This window comes from Leopardus geoffroyi, chromosome D2, assembly GCF_018350155.1.
Source record: "Leopardus geoffroyi isolate Oge1 chromosome D2, O.geoffroyi_Oge1_pat1.0, whole genome shotgun sequence".
Classification (NCBI taxonomy): Eukaryota; Metazoa; Chordata; class Mammalia; order Carnivora; family Felidae; genus Leopardus; species Leopardus geoffroyi.
In genome coordinates this window covers 11,138,670-11,154,262 of record NC_059334.1, presented here as the reverse complement: position 1 = coordinate 11,154,262, position 15,593 = coordinate 11,138,670, and the positions used below count along the sequence as shown (strand labels likewise).

At 48.5% G+C, this 15,593-nt stretch overlaps 1 long non-coding RNA gene across 2 annotated transcripts in view; it reads right to left on the bottom strand.

Annotated features, from left to right (window-relative positions):
• LOC123576417 overlaps positions 1-13,479 on the bottom strand; it is a 42,019-nt gene extending 28,540 nt beyond the window's left edge. For both annotated transcript variants that reach the window (XR_006701374.1, XR_006701377.1), the window contains exons 1-2: positions 13,334-13,479; positions 1,547-1,670 (exon numbers count right to left, since the gene is read on the bottom strand). This is a non-coding gene — a long non-coding RNA (uncharacterized LOC123576417). The remainder of the gene's footprint in view (positions 1-1,546; positions 1,671-13,333) is intronic.
• Between the last annotated feature and the right edge of the window lie 2,114 nt (positions 13,480-15,593).

The window sequence follows — 15,593 nt, the reverse complement described above, 5'->3', positions numbered from 1 at the left end:
GCCATACACCTCCTACCCCAAGGTGCAACCCGGGAGCCAAGTCCTATGGCTGATAGGGAACCAGAGTCAACGGATGCACGCTGTCTCCTACTTCCCCGGGGAGGACATTCAGAGTCCTGTGTTGGCAAGATCCTCAAAAATGCCACAGTGTTGCCAAACCCTGAAATCAGATTCGTGTGTCCGATGCACAGTAAGCAAATCTCTGAAACATCAAGTTTGAAGCAGAGAAAGCTTTATTACTGGAAGGGCAGCCAATGAGAAGGCAGGGGATTGGTCCCAAATCTGCCTCGTCCTGTTGAGCCCAGGAACGCTTTATGTATGATCTGCAATGTACGTGGAGGTTGGGGAAGGACCTGGAAAGGCTTCGAAAGTTCTCAAGATTATATGCTATTTTTGGCACCCTAGCACTCTCTGGGGGTCCTGGTTTCTCACTTGTCAACCTCATGTCTGATATGGGTCTTGCAAGATAGATATTATCAATGGCATCCCAGCCCTGGTCCCCGTAATTTACTGCAGGAAAAAAAGCAGAAGGACAGGATTAATAATTCTTGCAAGGTGGTGGAGAAATGTGCCTGTGTGCAGCACATGAAGTTACTATGGAGAGAGCGCGCAGGAAAGGTTTAAGTGAATGAAGAAACATAGACCCAGGCTCAGTAGGTTGGAACGCCTGTGCACGAGAACAGTGGTGAACTTGGCAACATGCCCGTGCATTACCTCTCACTCCATCCTTTTATCCTCACCTTGGTGTCTTACTCTTGTCCCTGGGTTTACATGTCCCGCCAACAGGCAAACTACCTGCCCAGCAGATTTTGTCTCAGTCTTAGCTTATAGAGGAACCCTGCCTAAGACACCAATGGTTTACCCAGTCCAAAAATTGCTCGTTTAGACCAACTGTATACTTTGGACTTCTCTTTCTACCAGTTCTCTTCTTTGGAGAGAAAAGGGAAGAAGGACTCGACTAGCATCGGCACAGAAGGAGCCACGAGACCACCCCGCCACATAGACACGTTAGCGAACAAAAGATTCACCAACTAATCATACTCTCATGAAGGAAAGCAAATCAGTAATTAGGATAAAATCTCCAGAGAGGGTGGGGGGGGGGAGGGAGGAGAGAAGGGAAATGACTGTAGCAAATGCATATTTAATGACTTAGCAAGATAAGATAATTAGGCATAGTCAACTGAACTGTGGGTAGGAGGGAGGGTGGAAACCCTGTCACAACTGAGACATCAAAGCTCATTTATAAAGTAATTAAGTCTCAAGTGCTGTTGTGGCCCAAAGAGATTTAACTTTTAAAAAAAAATTTTAATCTTTGACTCAACTTTTGAAAAGCTGGTTATGTCTAAGCCTTAAGGCTAGTTAGCCAAGAGAGGTTCAGGTAGAAATCCCCATGGAGTAGGGTGTGGGCACTTAGCAGGAATTGGGCTCTCCCTGAGCTTGCAACCAGGTGGACAAGAAAGTGAACTTGGGGCAGGCTCTCTGCTAGATGTTTGAAATACATTCTCTGTTTATTCCCACAACAACCCCTGGAAGCAGATGGACCTACCTCCACTGCAGAAACAAGCTGGAAGCTGGTTGGATTATATGAACTCGGATATGTTTCACTTTGAGACTTGGGTCCCAGGGTGCCCAGCACACATTGACATCAGCTCAACTTTAATCATTCCTTGCTGAAACAGGAAGAGGATATGAAGGAAGCACTGATGTGTTTTGTATTCTCATGTTCAAATGGCACCGGGTGTATGCAAACTGGGGGAGATATTTTTAAGCCCACAGACTGAGGCAGGACTATGGTATCGAGTTTTCTAGAGACAATCATAGATTTTATGGAAAATTAAGGAATTAATGTTCTAGTTTTCTCCCCAGAGCCTTTTGGGTTTATTTTATTTGAGTTTCTGTCAGTTCCTGAGAGAAGAATCAAGTCAGAAGCACCAGATATAAAGTTTCTGGATCGTTTGTTGAAAGCCCCAGGTTCTTTCAACAATTCCGGGCCTGGTCAGCTGGCCATTGCCTGTCAGGCCCTCACCACAGACGCAGCCTAGCCTGGAGTCTCCAAGGCCATGAACATGGTGAGCAATGTGGTGGGGAAGCCCCACCAGCATAGATGGTAAGATTCTGACACAGTTATCGTATCATTTTAAATTGTAAGTCCTGTTCAGTCACATTATCAATCAATGCCATGAGGAAACTATTGATTCAAAAATTTATTACATGGTATATATATTCTGATTGCTATATACACACAGATTAGTATTAATAATAAAAGGAATAATAGTTGGGAGCCTGGATGGCTCAGTTGGCTAAGCTTCTTGGTTTAGGCCAGGTCATGATCTTGCTGTCTTGGGATTCAGTCCCACATGGGGCTCCCTGCTGACAGCGCAGAGCCTGCTTGGGATTCTCTCTCTCCCTCTCTTTCTGCCCACTCTCCCACTTGTGCTCTCTCTCAAAAAATAAATAAACTTAAAAAAAAAAGTCACTTTCTAGGGTGCCTGGGGCTCAGTCAGCTGGGCATCTGACTCTTGATTTTGGCTCAGGTCATGCTCTCATGTTTCATGAATTTGAGCCCCGTATCAGGCTCTGTACTGACATCACGGAGCCTGCTTGGGATTCTCTGTAAACCTCTCTCTCTCTGCTCCTCCCCCAAGTGCTCCCTCTTTCTCGTTCCCTCTCAAAAATAAATAAACATTAAAAAAACTAAATAAATGAAAGAAATGTCTCTTTCAGTAAATAAATAACTAAAAAGAATAATAGCTAAAATGTATACAGTGTATACTGTGTGTCAGGTACTATTTCTAAATATATGTATTCTAATATATATATAAAATATATCCTAAATATATACATAAACTCTATATTCTAAATATACATATATATTCTAAATGTATTTACTTAATCTATTTAATTCTTGCAACTCTCTCATCTTTATTTTACAGACAAGGAAATGTAGATAAAAAGAGTTTAGGTAACTCAGCAGAGAGTAAGACATCCTGAAAGAGTTCACCATGACAAAGAATACAGAGACCAAGGAACCACCCAATAATGGGATGGTGCTATTATAGAAACCTATAGGAAGGATGCTAGGAAGAGAGTGTGGTATGATTTATACTATCTTGGAGAGCTTGAAGGTTGTCAGTCCAGTGACATCTCAGTAGCTCTTGAAACATGAAAAGCAACTTTCAAAATAGGACAGGCTGGCCATCGGAGAAAGAGGTCATACAATCTATAGCAGCTCTATTCATTATTGGAAGTAACCGAGATGTCCTCCTGTAGGTGAATGGATAAACAAACCGTGGTACATCCAGACAATGGTATTTTATTTAGCAATAAAAGGAAATGAGCTATTCGACCATGAGAAATCAGAGGAAATTTTAATGCATATTACTAAGTGAAAGAAGCCAATCTGAAAAGACTACATACTGTATGCTTTCAACTATATGGACGTTCTAGAAAAGGCAAACAATGGAGACAGCAAACATTATCAGTGGTTACCAGGGGTTTGGGGGGGGGGGGGAGAGGAATGAACAGGTGGAGCACAGGGAATTTTGAGGGCTGTGAAAATATTCTGTGTGGAACTGTAATGACGGATACACAACATTATGCATTTGTCAAAACCCGTAGAATGCATAATGTCATGAAGAGTGAACCATAATGTAAACTATGGATTTATATTAATAATTATTACTATTGGTTCATCAATTGTGATAAATGTACCTCACTAATGCAAGATGTTAATAACAGGGCAAATTGTTGAGGGAACAGAGAAGGGATACAGGGGGAAATATGTACTTTCTGCTTGATTTTCTATAAACCTAAAACTGCTCTTAAAAAATGAACCCTGGGGGCGCCTGGGTGGCGCAGTCGGTTAAGCGTCCGACTTCAGCCAGGTCACGATCTCGCGGTTCGTGAGTTCGAGCCCCGCGTCGGGCTCTGGGCTGATGGCTCAGAGCCTGGAGCCTGTTTCCGATTCTGTGTCTCCCTCTCTCTCTGCCCCTCCCCCATTCATGCTCTGTCTCTCTCTGTCCCAAAAATAAATAAACGTTGAAAAAAAAAATTAAAAAAAAAAAAAATGAACCCTGTTAATAGGGGCACCGGGGTGACTCAGCCAGTTAAGTGTCTGGCGCTTGCTTTCAGCTCAGGTCATGATCTCAAGGTTTGTGGGATCAAGCCCCACATCGAATTCCACGCTGACAGCATGGATCCTGCTTGGGATTCTCTCTCTCTCTCTCTCTCTCTCTCTCTCTCTCTCTCTCTGCCTCTCCCCTGCTTGTTCTCTAAGTAAACATTTAAAAAACGAAAAATAAAAAAAATTAACGCTGTTAATAAAAGAAGAGGAAAAGAACAAAAAAGCAAATACTACAGAGTGTTATGGGAAGAGGGTATCAACTTTTCAGTGTACCTTCAAAAATCTGAATTAAACTTGGGTGAGTAAATGAAATATTAAGCCATGAGTAATTTACAACTTAGTACAAATTAATTACGAGATAATTTTCTTCTCTCTCATCAGCTGGCTTCAAGATGTGGAGAAAAGGAAGATTTCTCTCACTGCAAGTGAAATAAACCTAAACTAGACTCCTTCAAGCAAAAGAAAATGTACTAAGTGTTTACAAAGGTGGTATTTCTGGAGCAGGTGAACAAGTGGTACAAAGGAAGTCACGTTAATGCTTCTCTCTTCTGACTTCTTCTCTCTGTCTCTGTCTCTCTCTCTCTCTCTCTCTGTGTGTGTGTGTGTGTGTGTGTGTAGTCCTCTGATTTGATGCAATTTTCTATCAGGTTCTTTCTACTTCGCTATAGTGATAGCCACTAGCAAAACAGGCTAATATGATTCTTAGTGCTTCTGTTCTCTGAAAACAAAATATCTTCTCTCTGTGCCCACCTACCTCAGTCACAGAAAAGGGGTAGTGGCCCCTCTGGAGTCAGAGCAATCTGCGTCTAGGAGAATGGGATCATTTCTTTTAGTGTAGGCTGCATGTCTAACCCAATGGGGTGGCAAGACGTAGAGCTTTGTGTGGGAGGGAAGTAAGTGAAAGGAAACTGAGAAGCAAGTGAGTTTCTTCTGGCAGAAGAAGGAGGAGCGACTAACAGGTCCAAACTAAACCAGACCAATAGAAACAAAAATGGTTTTGAAGAATAAAAATGGAAGCATAGGGATGCCTGGCTGGCTCAGTCTGAACAGTATGTGACTCTTTTTTTTGGTTTGAGAGAAAACACAAGTGAATGAGGGGCAGAGAGAGAGAGAGAGAGAGAGAGAGGAGAGGAGCTCACTCATGGCTTGTGTTTTACCCAAAGTGGGACTTGTGCTCACCCGCAGCAGGGCTCAACCTCACAAACTGTGAGATCACGACCTGAACCAAAATCACATGCTTAACCACTGAGCTGACTGAGCCACCCAGGTGCCCAAAGAACATGTGACTCTTGATTGAGGTCATGAGTTTGAGTCCTCTTTGGGTGCAGGAATTAGTTAAATAAATAAAACTTAAAAAAACAAATGGAAGTGTATTTCAGCCATGACTCTGCCTTGCAAACCATTGATAATGCATCAGTCTGTCCATCTAAGGAAATCAGTTTATGAGCAGGATCTTGGGGGCTCCTGGGAAGATGTGAGGCTGGGGAATTAGACTGGCAAATAGTCAGGAACCAAGGAAGGCCCCAAGGACGAAAGACCAAAGGTCACACCACAGGAACCTGCTAGTTCCCCAGCCACTCACTGCTACTGTGTGCGGAATATCAGTCCCCAGGTGCTTAGTGTTAGGAAGGGGACGGCCCTCTCGCCAGCGAGCCGGAAGAAACCGCAGGGCAACCAATCACCGAGCGCCAGCACAACCCAAGGGAAAGCCCCCAGCGGCTCTCCAGAAGAACTGAAGGTCAACCAATTACCCAGCAACAGCACAACATGGCACGAGAGAAAGACCCACCCGAGCCTGAACCCGGAACTGCTACAGCTTAAAAACCCTACCCCACCACACCCAGGCGCTGCGACTTTCCTGACTCCCTCCTTGAGTCACGGAACCTCGCCCGGAACCTTAGTTCCCAATAAAGCCTTAAACTGCAAAAATTCTTTTTGACTCTAACTCCTATCTTTACCCCGCACAATGCCTGACACTAACATTTGGTGCCTAAACCCGGGAGGGAGGTGGTAGCTCGCCTCCCTCAGCTGAACTCCCCGCTCCTCGCCAAGCCAGATGCCAACCACCCTACTCTCAAGAGCCTACAGGAGCCGGTAAGTAGGACAGACCCCTCCTTCCCCCCTTCCAACTACGGCTGACACCCACGAGAGACGTCTCGCAAGTCAGTCTCCTCTCCTCCGCACGCCGAAAGGCCCCTTATCGCAATGCGAGGGACGCCTCGCCTTGCCACGCCAATGGGGAGTAACGAGTCTAAACTGCCTCGATCTCTTACCCCCCTCCAATGTCTGTTAAAAAACTTCCGGCTCCTAGGCTTACAAGGCGAACTCCTTGGTAAAGGACTCGTCCGCCTTTGCACTGTAGTCTGGCCTCAGTACCAATTAGATAATGATCCTCAATGGCCACCTGAGGGGTCTTTACAATACCAAATCTTAACCAATCTGGACAATTTCTGCCATCGGCTGGGAAGATGGGGAGAAATACCCTATGCTATGGCCTTTTGGGACCTCAGGTCTCGCCCTCACCTATGTTCCTCCTGCCCCTCTGCATGCGTGCTCCTTGCCGGCCCACAACCCCCCGAGGACCCCACCTCACCAACTTCCCCGTTCTCCAACTCGTCAGAGGATCTAGCCACGCTGCCCACCGGCCCTCACTCCCCTCGGTACTCCCAACCCCCAGCCGTCCCGCCCTCGCCTCCCATATCATCCTGAACTCGTCCTCAGGCCCCTCCCAGCGAACAGACCCCAGTGGCCATCTTACCTCTCCGTGAGGTGGCAGGGCCTGAAGGCCTGGTTCGGGTTCACGTCCCTTTCTCCCCCCAAGACTTCTCCGCCATTGAAAAGCGGCTAGGGTCATTCTTGGCTGACTCCACCCAATACATTAAGGAATTCCAATACCTGGCCCAAGCCCACAGTCTCACAATGACATTCATGTGATCCTCACCTCTACCCTCACCCCTGAGGAGAGGGAGTGCATCCAGGCCGCAGCCAGAGAGCATGCAGACCAAACCCACATGACCGACCCCACTATGCCCTTAGGAGCCGTTGCTGTCCCGGCGGCTGATCCCACTTGGAACTACCAACATGCAGGCAATGGTCACCAGCGCCGGGACCAGATGATCCAGGGCCTACTAGCAGGCATGAGGGCAACCTCAAACAAATTGGTAAATTTTAACAAACTTCAAGAAATAATACAAGACCCCCACGAAAACCCCGCAGCCTTCCTTAGCCGGCTCACAGAGGCACTTACCCAATATACCAGACTAGACCCTACCACCCCCGCCGGGGCCACAGTATTGGCCACTATTTTATTTCCCAATCAGCCCCTGATATTCAAAGAAAACTAAAAAGGGCCGAGGACGGCCCTCAAACCCCTATGGCCGACCTGGTAAAGATGGCTTTTAAAGTTTTTAATGGCCGAGAGGAAGCTCAAGAACAACAGCGACAGGTCCGTCTCCAACAAAGGGTACAATTACAAACTCAAGCCTTGGTAGCTGCCCTGAGGCCAGCCGCAGTAAAGTCTGGACCACGGCCCCCTCTGGGGCCTTGTTTTAAGTGTGGCCAAGAAGGCCATTGGTTTCATCAGTGTCCCCATCCCAAAAAGCCTACCAGCCCATGCCCACTGTGCCAGCAAATGGGCCACTGGAAATCCGATTGTCCTAACCCAAGGGACGAGAGACTCGCAACGCCTCCACGTGGCGAGGCTTCACCCGGATTGGGATTGGACTCTGCCTTCCAACTCCTGGAGATGGAGGATGACGACTGACGAGGCCCAGACTCCGTAACTCTGGTGATCCACTCTGGGTAAAACTCCAGGTAGCGGGTAATCCATCTCCTTTCCTATTCTGTCCTGCCGAGCTATTCCGGCCCCACCACGCCGTCCTCCGTTTCTGTCATGGGCATAAATGGCACCCCCTCCATTCCCCCACGCACACCGGTATTCACCTGCTGCCTGGATGGCCTCCACTTCTCCCACTCCTTCCTAGTCATCCCCTCCTGCCCCTTCCCCCTTTGGGCCAAGACATCCTCAGTAAATTAGGAGCCTCTATACATTTACCAGCTATTTGCTCCTCTCCCTCCCCAACTCATCTCCTACTGGCTGTTATCACGGATGACACAGACCACAGCCTTAACCCACACCTGGACCTCCCAATAGACCCAATCGTATGGGATACACCCACCCCAACAATCGCCACCCATCACCAACCTGTCCTCATTAGACTCAAAAATCCATCACAATTCCCGTCTAGACCCCAATACTCAATCTCCCACACCCACCGACTAGGCCTGAAGCCCATCATCGATCGCCTACTCAAGGAGGGCCTCCTAATCCTATGTCATTCCCCCTGCAACACCCCAATCTTGCCTGTAAAAAAGCCAAATGGCTCATATAGACTAGTTCGAGACCTCCAAAGAATCAATGAAGCTGTAATTGCCATCCATCCAGTAGTGCCCAACCCATATACCCTCCTCTCCCAAATCCCCCCATCCACGACCCATTTTACAGTGCTTGATCTCAAAGATGCCGTTTTCACCATTCCCTTACATCCTGAGTCCCAATTCCTCTTCGCCTTCACATGGCAAGATCCAGTCACTTCTCTGGCCTGCCAACTCACATGGACGGTACTTCCCCAAGGATTTCATGATAGTCCCCATCTCTTTGGGCAGGCCTTGGCCAGGGATCTCCTCAAAGCCCCACTCTCCAGTCACTGTACTCTACTACAGTACATAGATGACCTTCTATTATGTGGAACCTCTTTCGACCACACCAAACAAGATACAGTCCAAATCCTAAATTTCCTGGCTAATCTGGGGTATCGAATCTCCCCACACAAAGCCCAAATCTGTACTAATGCAGTCACGTTCCTGGGAGTCTCACTCACACCTACTACCAAGGCCCTAACCCAAGATCACCTCCAAGCCCTCTAGACCCTGTCCTCACCTACCAATGCAGACGAAATCCTCTCCTTCCTGGGTCTAGTAGGCTTCTTCCGACACTGGATCCCTAACTTTGCTATACCCGCAGCTCCCCTATACAAAGCAGCCAAAGAAACCCCCCAAGGCCCACTCTCCAGCCCGGGAGCAGTCGCAAGGGCCTTCCAACGCCTGGTCACATCTCTAGCCACTCAACCGGTCCTTTCCCTCCCTAATGTTTCAAAGCCTTTCCTCTTATACACAGATGAGAGGGCTGGAATTGCAATAGGTCTCCTAACCCAACCGTGTGGACCTAAGTTACAAGCTGTCGCCTACCTTTCTAAACAACTGGACCCTACGATCAGGGGGTGGCAACCCTTCCTTAGGGCACTTGCAGCAGCAGCCACTCTAACCCAAGACGCACTCAAACTCACCCTACACTGCCCCCTAACGGTACTTTCATCGCACCGTCTATCTGATCTCCTTACACATAAGGCCCTGGCACACCTGTCCCCATCACGCATACAATTGTTCCATCTGCTCTTTATTGCAAATCCTGAAATATCTCTCCAACTCTCCCCCAGACTCAATCCTGCCAGGCCACTTCCACAATTCAACCCCAAAGACACTTCACAGCCACCCTTCCACTCCTGCACTGAAGTTATATTCTCTCCAAACCTCCATCTAACTTAAAGGACCTTCCCCTCACTTCCCCTGATCTCACTCTGTTTGTAGACGGCAGCTCACTAGTTGACTGAAAGGGCCACCGACGAGCAGCGTACGCTGTAGTTACATTAAACCAAACTCTAGAGACCCAGACACTACCCACAGGAACCACATCCCAGAAGGCTGAACTCACAGCCCTCATGAGGGCTCTCCAATTGTCCAGGAACAAAAGGGTCACAATATACACAGACTCAAAATATGCTTTCCTTATTGCACATACACACTCCCACTTAGGGGAAGAAAGAGGATTCCTCACAACTAAGGGTACCCCCATCATCAACGGGCCACTCATAGCGAAACTCCTTGAGGCCCTCAAACTCCCACAGGAAGTGGCCATTGTCCACTGCAAGGGCCACCAACCCCTAACCACAGAGACAGCTGTAGGAAATCACACTGCCAGACAAACAGCTCTCTCGACCCAGTTCCTATGGGCATCCTCACCGAAGATACAACTCGCGATTGTACCCCAGATGAACAAAAACAATACATGGCCCATCCCGATGCCCACGCCAACACAGGCTGGATCATGCTGGGCCCCCGGCTGGCCCTCCCAAATAGCCTAGTCCCTTCCCTACCAACAAAATCCACAAAACCCTACACACTGGGCCGGAGGCCACCTTCCGCTTCCTTGAGCCCATTATGTACCATCCCCACCTACGACAACTGGTCGCCAAAACACACCCACAATGCACCACATGCACCGCAGTCAGTTCCCAAGGGAGGATGAGGCACCCAGGCCCCACTCCTCAGCTGCGGGGCCATCTCCCGGGCGAAGACTGGCAAATAGATTTCACTCACATGCCAAAACACAAAAAATTACCGTATCTCCTTACTATAATTGACACCTTTACAGGGTGGAAAGAAAGAAGCCTTCCCCACCTCATCTGAAGGGGCCTCCACAGTGGCTGAGATCCTACTCAAGGACATCATTCCCCGCTTTGGTCTACCGAGAAGGATACGGTCTGACAACAGGCCCGCTTTCATCTCAGCAGTCACCCAACAGGCCTCCAAAGCTTTGGGTTTTACTTGGAAACTCCACATACCATAGCACCCCCAGTCCTCGGGTAAGGTTGAAAGGGTCAGTGGCCTCATAAAAGACCATCTCACTAAACTCTCCATAGAAACTCGGCTTTCTTGGCCTCAACTCCTACCTATAGCACTCACCTGACACCGAGCCGCTCCCCGAGGACCCACAGGCCTCAGCCCATTTGAACTCCTATACGGGCGACCCTTCCTGTTACCCCAACCCCTACCAAAAGATCCTCCGCCTTTGGCTGCCTATCTCCCTTACCTCAGCCTGCTCCAACACCTGATTCGACAGTACGCTGACCTCACTCTACCGGCTCCCATCGATCTCTCCTCTCCCTCACTATCTGTAAACCCAGGAGACTCAGTGCTCCTTCGAGTAAGACAAAAAGCAACCCTTGCTCCCCGGTGGGAGAGTCCCTACACAGTCATACTCACAACCCCCATGGCTGCTAAGTTACTGGGCCACACCCTATGGGTTCACACCTCCGACCTCAAACGGGCCCCCCCTTTACCCCCTATACCAGAAGAGTAGGGGACCTCCCAACCAACAGGCCCCCTCACCCTCAAACTAACCCGACAGGCCCCTTCATGACGGACCCTTCCCCTCGGTTTTCCACCTTCACACTCACAATATTACACGAGCTACAACTCTCCCACTCATCCGACCCCATCACCCTCCCCTTATTTCTCTCCTGGGTCTCCGACTGTTGGCTTCAGAGAACTCTCTCCAATTTCTCCCCCATCGAAATCTCCTTCTTTACCTTTTTACTAACCATACTTATAGATCATGGTACTTCCCTTGTTACTCCTTGTTAACATCATCCCCCTTATGCCCTCACAACCCTCCTATAGGTGGGTTTTTTACCTATCCGAAACTTTTAATGGACACACCTCTATCATACCCTCTACCCCTTGCCCCATTGTTGGGTGCCAAAATCAAGTCACCTTTAAATTCCCCTCTTTCAACACCCTCCAAGCCTCTACGCGGATTACTCCCGCCATTTGCTTTTTATATGACCAAACCGACAAAATATGCTCCCAAACCTCCCCCAACCAATATGGAGGATGCCCCTATCACTATTGTAACATACACTGGCTCAACCTATACTGCTTCACAGGACCAAGGACGGGCCGCTTCTGCTTAAAAAACGGCAACTTGGGGCGCCTGGGTGGCGCAGTCGGTTAAGCGTCCGACTTCAGCCAGGTCACGATCTCGCGGTCCGGGAGTTCGAGCCCCGCGTCGGGCTCTGGGCTGATGGCTCAGAGCCTGGAGCCTGTTTCCGATTCTGTGTCTCCCTCTCTCTCTGCCCCTCCCCCGTTCATGCTCTGTCTCTCTCTGTCCCAAAAATGAATAAACGTTGAAAAAAAAAAATTAAAAAAAAAAAAAAAAAAAAAAACGGCAACTTTACCCTTACTGTCCCTGATCCATGGGATCCCCGCTGGCGAACCGGAATAAAGGGCAAACTGTATCAGAACGGCCATTTCTCTAACCCCATCTCCTCTTTAACTATCTGTCGGACCTATGAGCCCTCTATGTCTCCTTCCCTCTCCAACCTTAAAGATCTTACCCAAGTAACCACGGACCAAGAAGACCACCTCAACACACAACTACAGACACCCCCTGCACAACACCCCTTCTCATGGCTTACATTAATCAGACAAGGAGCGATCCTGCTTAACCACTCAGGCTTAACCAACCTGTCACACTGCTTTCTTTGTGCATCCCTTCAGCGGGATCCAGTAATAGCCGTCCCATTACCCACCCCCTTTCCCAACACCACTAACTCCATCAACCACCCCAGAAGTCAAATCTCCCTACACATTCCCATCCTCACTGAGACCCCTCAAAGCAACACGTCTCACCCAATATGCTACTCCTCTCATGCCTCCCCACCTTGCCCCTCCCCCCTGCCTATGCCTAGCCACGACCCTCCCCCAGGGGGATTGTATTGGTGTTAATGGCACAGCTTATAAACAAATGCCCAAAAATGCTTTTATCTGTCTCCCAGTCACCGTTATCCCCCAACTCACCCTATACGGACAGGAAGAACTCCATCAAGTCCTCGAATTCCGTCTCCAAAAACGAGCCGTTTTCCTCCCACTAATGGTCGGACTATCCCTAGCCACGTCCCTCTTGGCCGCCGGGGTTGGGACCGGCTCCCTTGCACACTCCATTACCTCCTCCAGGGACCTGTCAGGCTCCAAATCGCAATAGAAGCCTCAGCAACCGCCCTATCTGCCTTACAAAGGCCGATCAACTCCCTAGCACAGGTCACTCTACAAAACCGACGAGACAGATCTCCTAACAGCAGAAAAAGGGGGAACATGCCTGTTCCTGAGGGAAGAATGTTGCTACTAACTACCTCAATAAATCAGGCTTAGTTGAAACCAATATAGAACCCCTAAAGGAAATCCAAAAAACTCTATCCGCCCGCCCAGGATCCTCAGACCCCCTAACCTCCTGGTGGCAATCACCCTTCTTAACTCGGCTCCTCCCCATAGTCACCCCACTAGTTGCTGTCTGTATAATACTTATGCTCTTACCTTGTTTTCTCCGTTTCGTAGGGAAACGAATTCATGAAGTTTCCCAGGTGGCATTTCATCAGACGGCGGTCCAGCCCTATTTCCGCATTCCAACCTCAGACCCCACATACTATGGCGCCTCCCTTATATCTGCTGGAAGCAGCCAGATCAGATCCCTCGCCCATTATCACCAATAAGAAGTTGGAATGTTAGGAAGGGGACGGCCCTCTCGCCAGCGCGCCGGAAGAAACCGCAGGGCAACCAATCACCGAGCGCCAGCACAACCCAACGGAGAGCCCCGAGCAGCGCACCGGAGCAAACTGAAGGGCAACCAATCACCGAGCGCCAGCACAACCCAAGGGAAAGCCCCGAGCGGCTCTGCAGAATGAGTTGAAGGTCAACCAATTACCGAGCTACAGCACATGGCACGAGAGAAAGACCCACCCGAGCCCAAACCCAGAACTGCTACAGCTTAAAAACCCTACCCCACCACAGCTGGGCGCGGTTTTCCTGACTCCCTCCTTGAGTCACGGAACCTTGCCCGGAACCTTAGTTCCCAATAAAGCCTTAAACTGCAAAAATTCTTTTTGACTCTAACTCCTATCTTTACCCCGCACAACGCCTGACACTAACACGTAGTAAACGGCATCTCTGGTAATTTTTTGTCCAGCAAATATGAATAAAGACAGGAGAGGCAATAGGACCCTGACCTATTTTGTTTTCTTATCAGGCTCAGACCAAACACTGTGCTTCTAATGTGTGCATCATGCTTCAAAACCACTTTTTTGAGGGTCACTCTGACAGAGCAGACAATGGAACCCCTGTTGGTACATAGACCCAATCTCACGGCTTTGACTGTGTGGCTTTTCTGACAGCAACAGAAAAACCCATATTCTCATTTTCCCTCTTGTGTATCTGTAGATTTTCTTGCTGATCCCCAAATCATCGACCAGGCCACAGCTTAGCAAACAGTCTGCCTATGTGAGAAAGTGATGGCTGATGGGGTGTCACTTAGCTGCCTTATGGCCCTCAGCAAGTACATGAGGACAATTGGATGTCCTTTGCCTATTATATTTCTCCAAAGCCTCCCTCTAAGAATCTAGGTTGTAAGATCAAGATAGACAACAAGCTGATGAAAGAATTTTCTTTCCCTGTCATCTTTAAGAAGTGCTAGAGATACCTAATTTTGTAAAGGCCAGAACATTCTACAATGATGGAAAATGTCCTATATCTGTGCAATTTAATGTAGTACCCATTGGTCACGTGCGGTTGCCGAGCACCTGAAATGTGGTGAGTGTAAATGAGGAACTGGGTTTTTACATATTATTTTATTTCAATGAACTTGAATTTAGATTCCCATCATCTGTGGCATTTAATAACTCTACTAGAATTATCTATTACTTAGAGGCCAGTGCTATTCAACAGAACTTTCTACAAGGAAGGAAATGTTCCATATCTATATCTGTGCAATTCAGTGTCACATGAACACCTGAACTAGTCACATGAAATGTGGATAGTGCAAATGAGGAACTGGGTTTTTTAATTTAACTTTATTTCAATCAATTTTAAATGCTGCAGGTTCCTAGTTTTAGTGGCTACGGAGTTAGCACAGAACTACACTCGGATGCTAACCCCGGCTAAGGGACTCTGCCCCACCCACAGTTCAGCAGCGGTGGTTTCTGTCACCTGACCTTTCCCATCCACCCGCAGCTGATTGGACCAGGGGTGGTCACGTGCTGCAAGGACAGCCATTCAGGGGCTGCTAGTGATTAGTGAAGCCTGACTCCAAAGATGAGCTGCTCCAATCATATTTCTCTCCACCGAGTTTGGAATGGGGAAATAGTGCATTGGCTCTGGGAGGTGAGCGTGAAGTTCTCGCAGCAGCGTCAGACTCCGGGTCGCCTCTAGGAGCTGTGCGGACACAGCGATCCCAGGGGTCTAACAGGGAAAGCAGGTCCCGCCCCCGCCCGGGAAGAGGGGACAGTGGGGCTGATGTGGTCAGGGGAGAAGCCACCAGGGGTGCTCAGCCGCCAAGAGGGCGAGGCCACATCAGAGAGCTCTTGATGGCTCCTCCTCGTCCCATTTCTTTCCCTGAGGCCTGGGTGAATTTCAGCCTGTGTCCCTGGCTTCTCCTGAGATTCCCTTCTTCACGCCTCCTGTCCTGACCTGACAACAGACACCCGAAATATGAGCCAGTGTGAGCGCGACTCTGTTCCCTGTTTCTTAAACCACTTTTAATAAAGTCATGACAATTCTAATACAAATTGTCAAACACATTCTA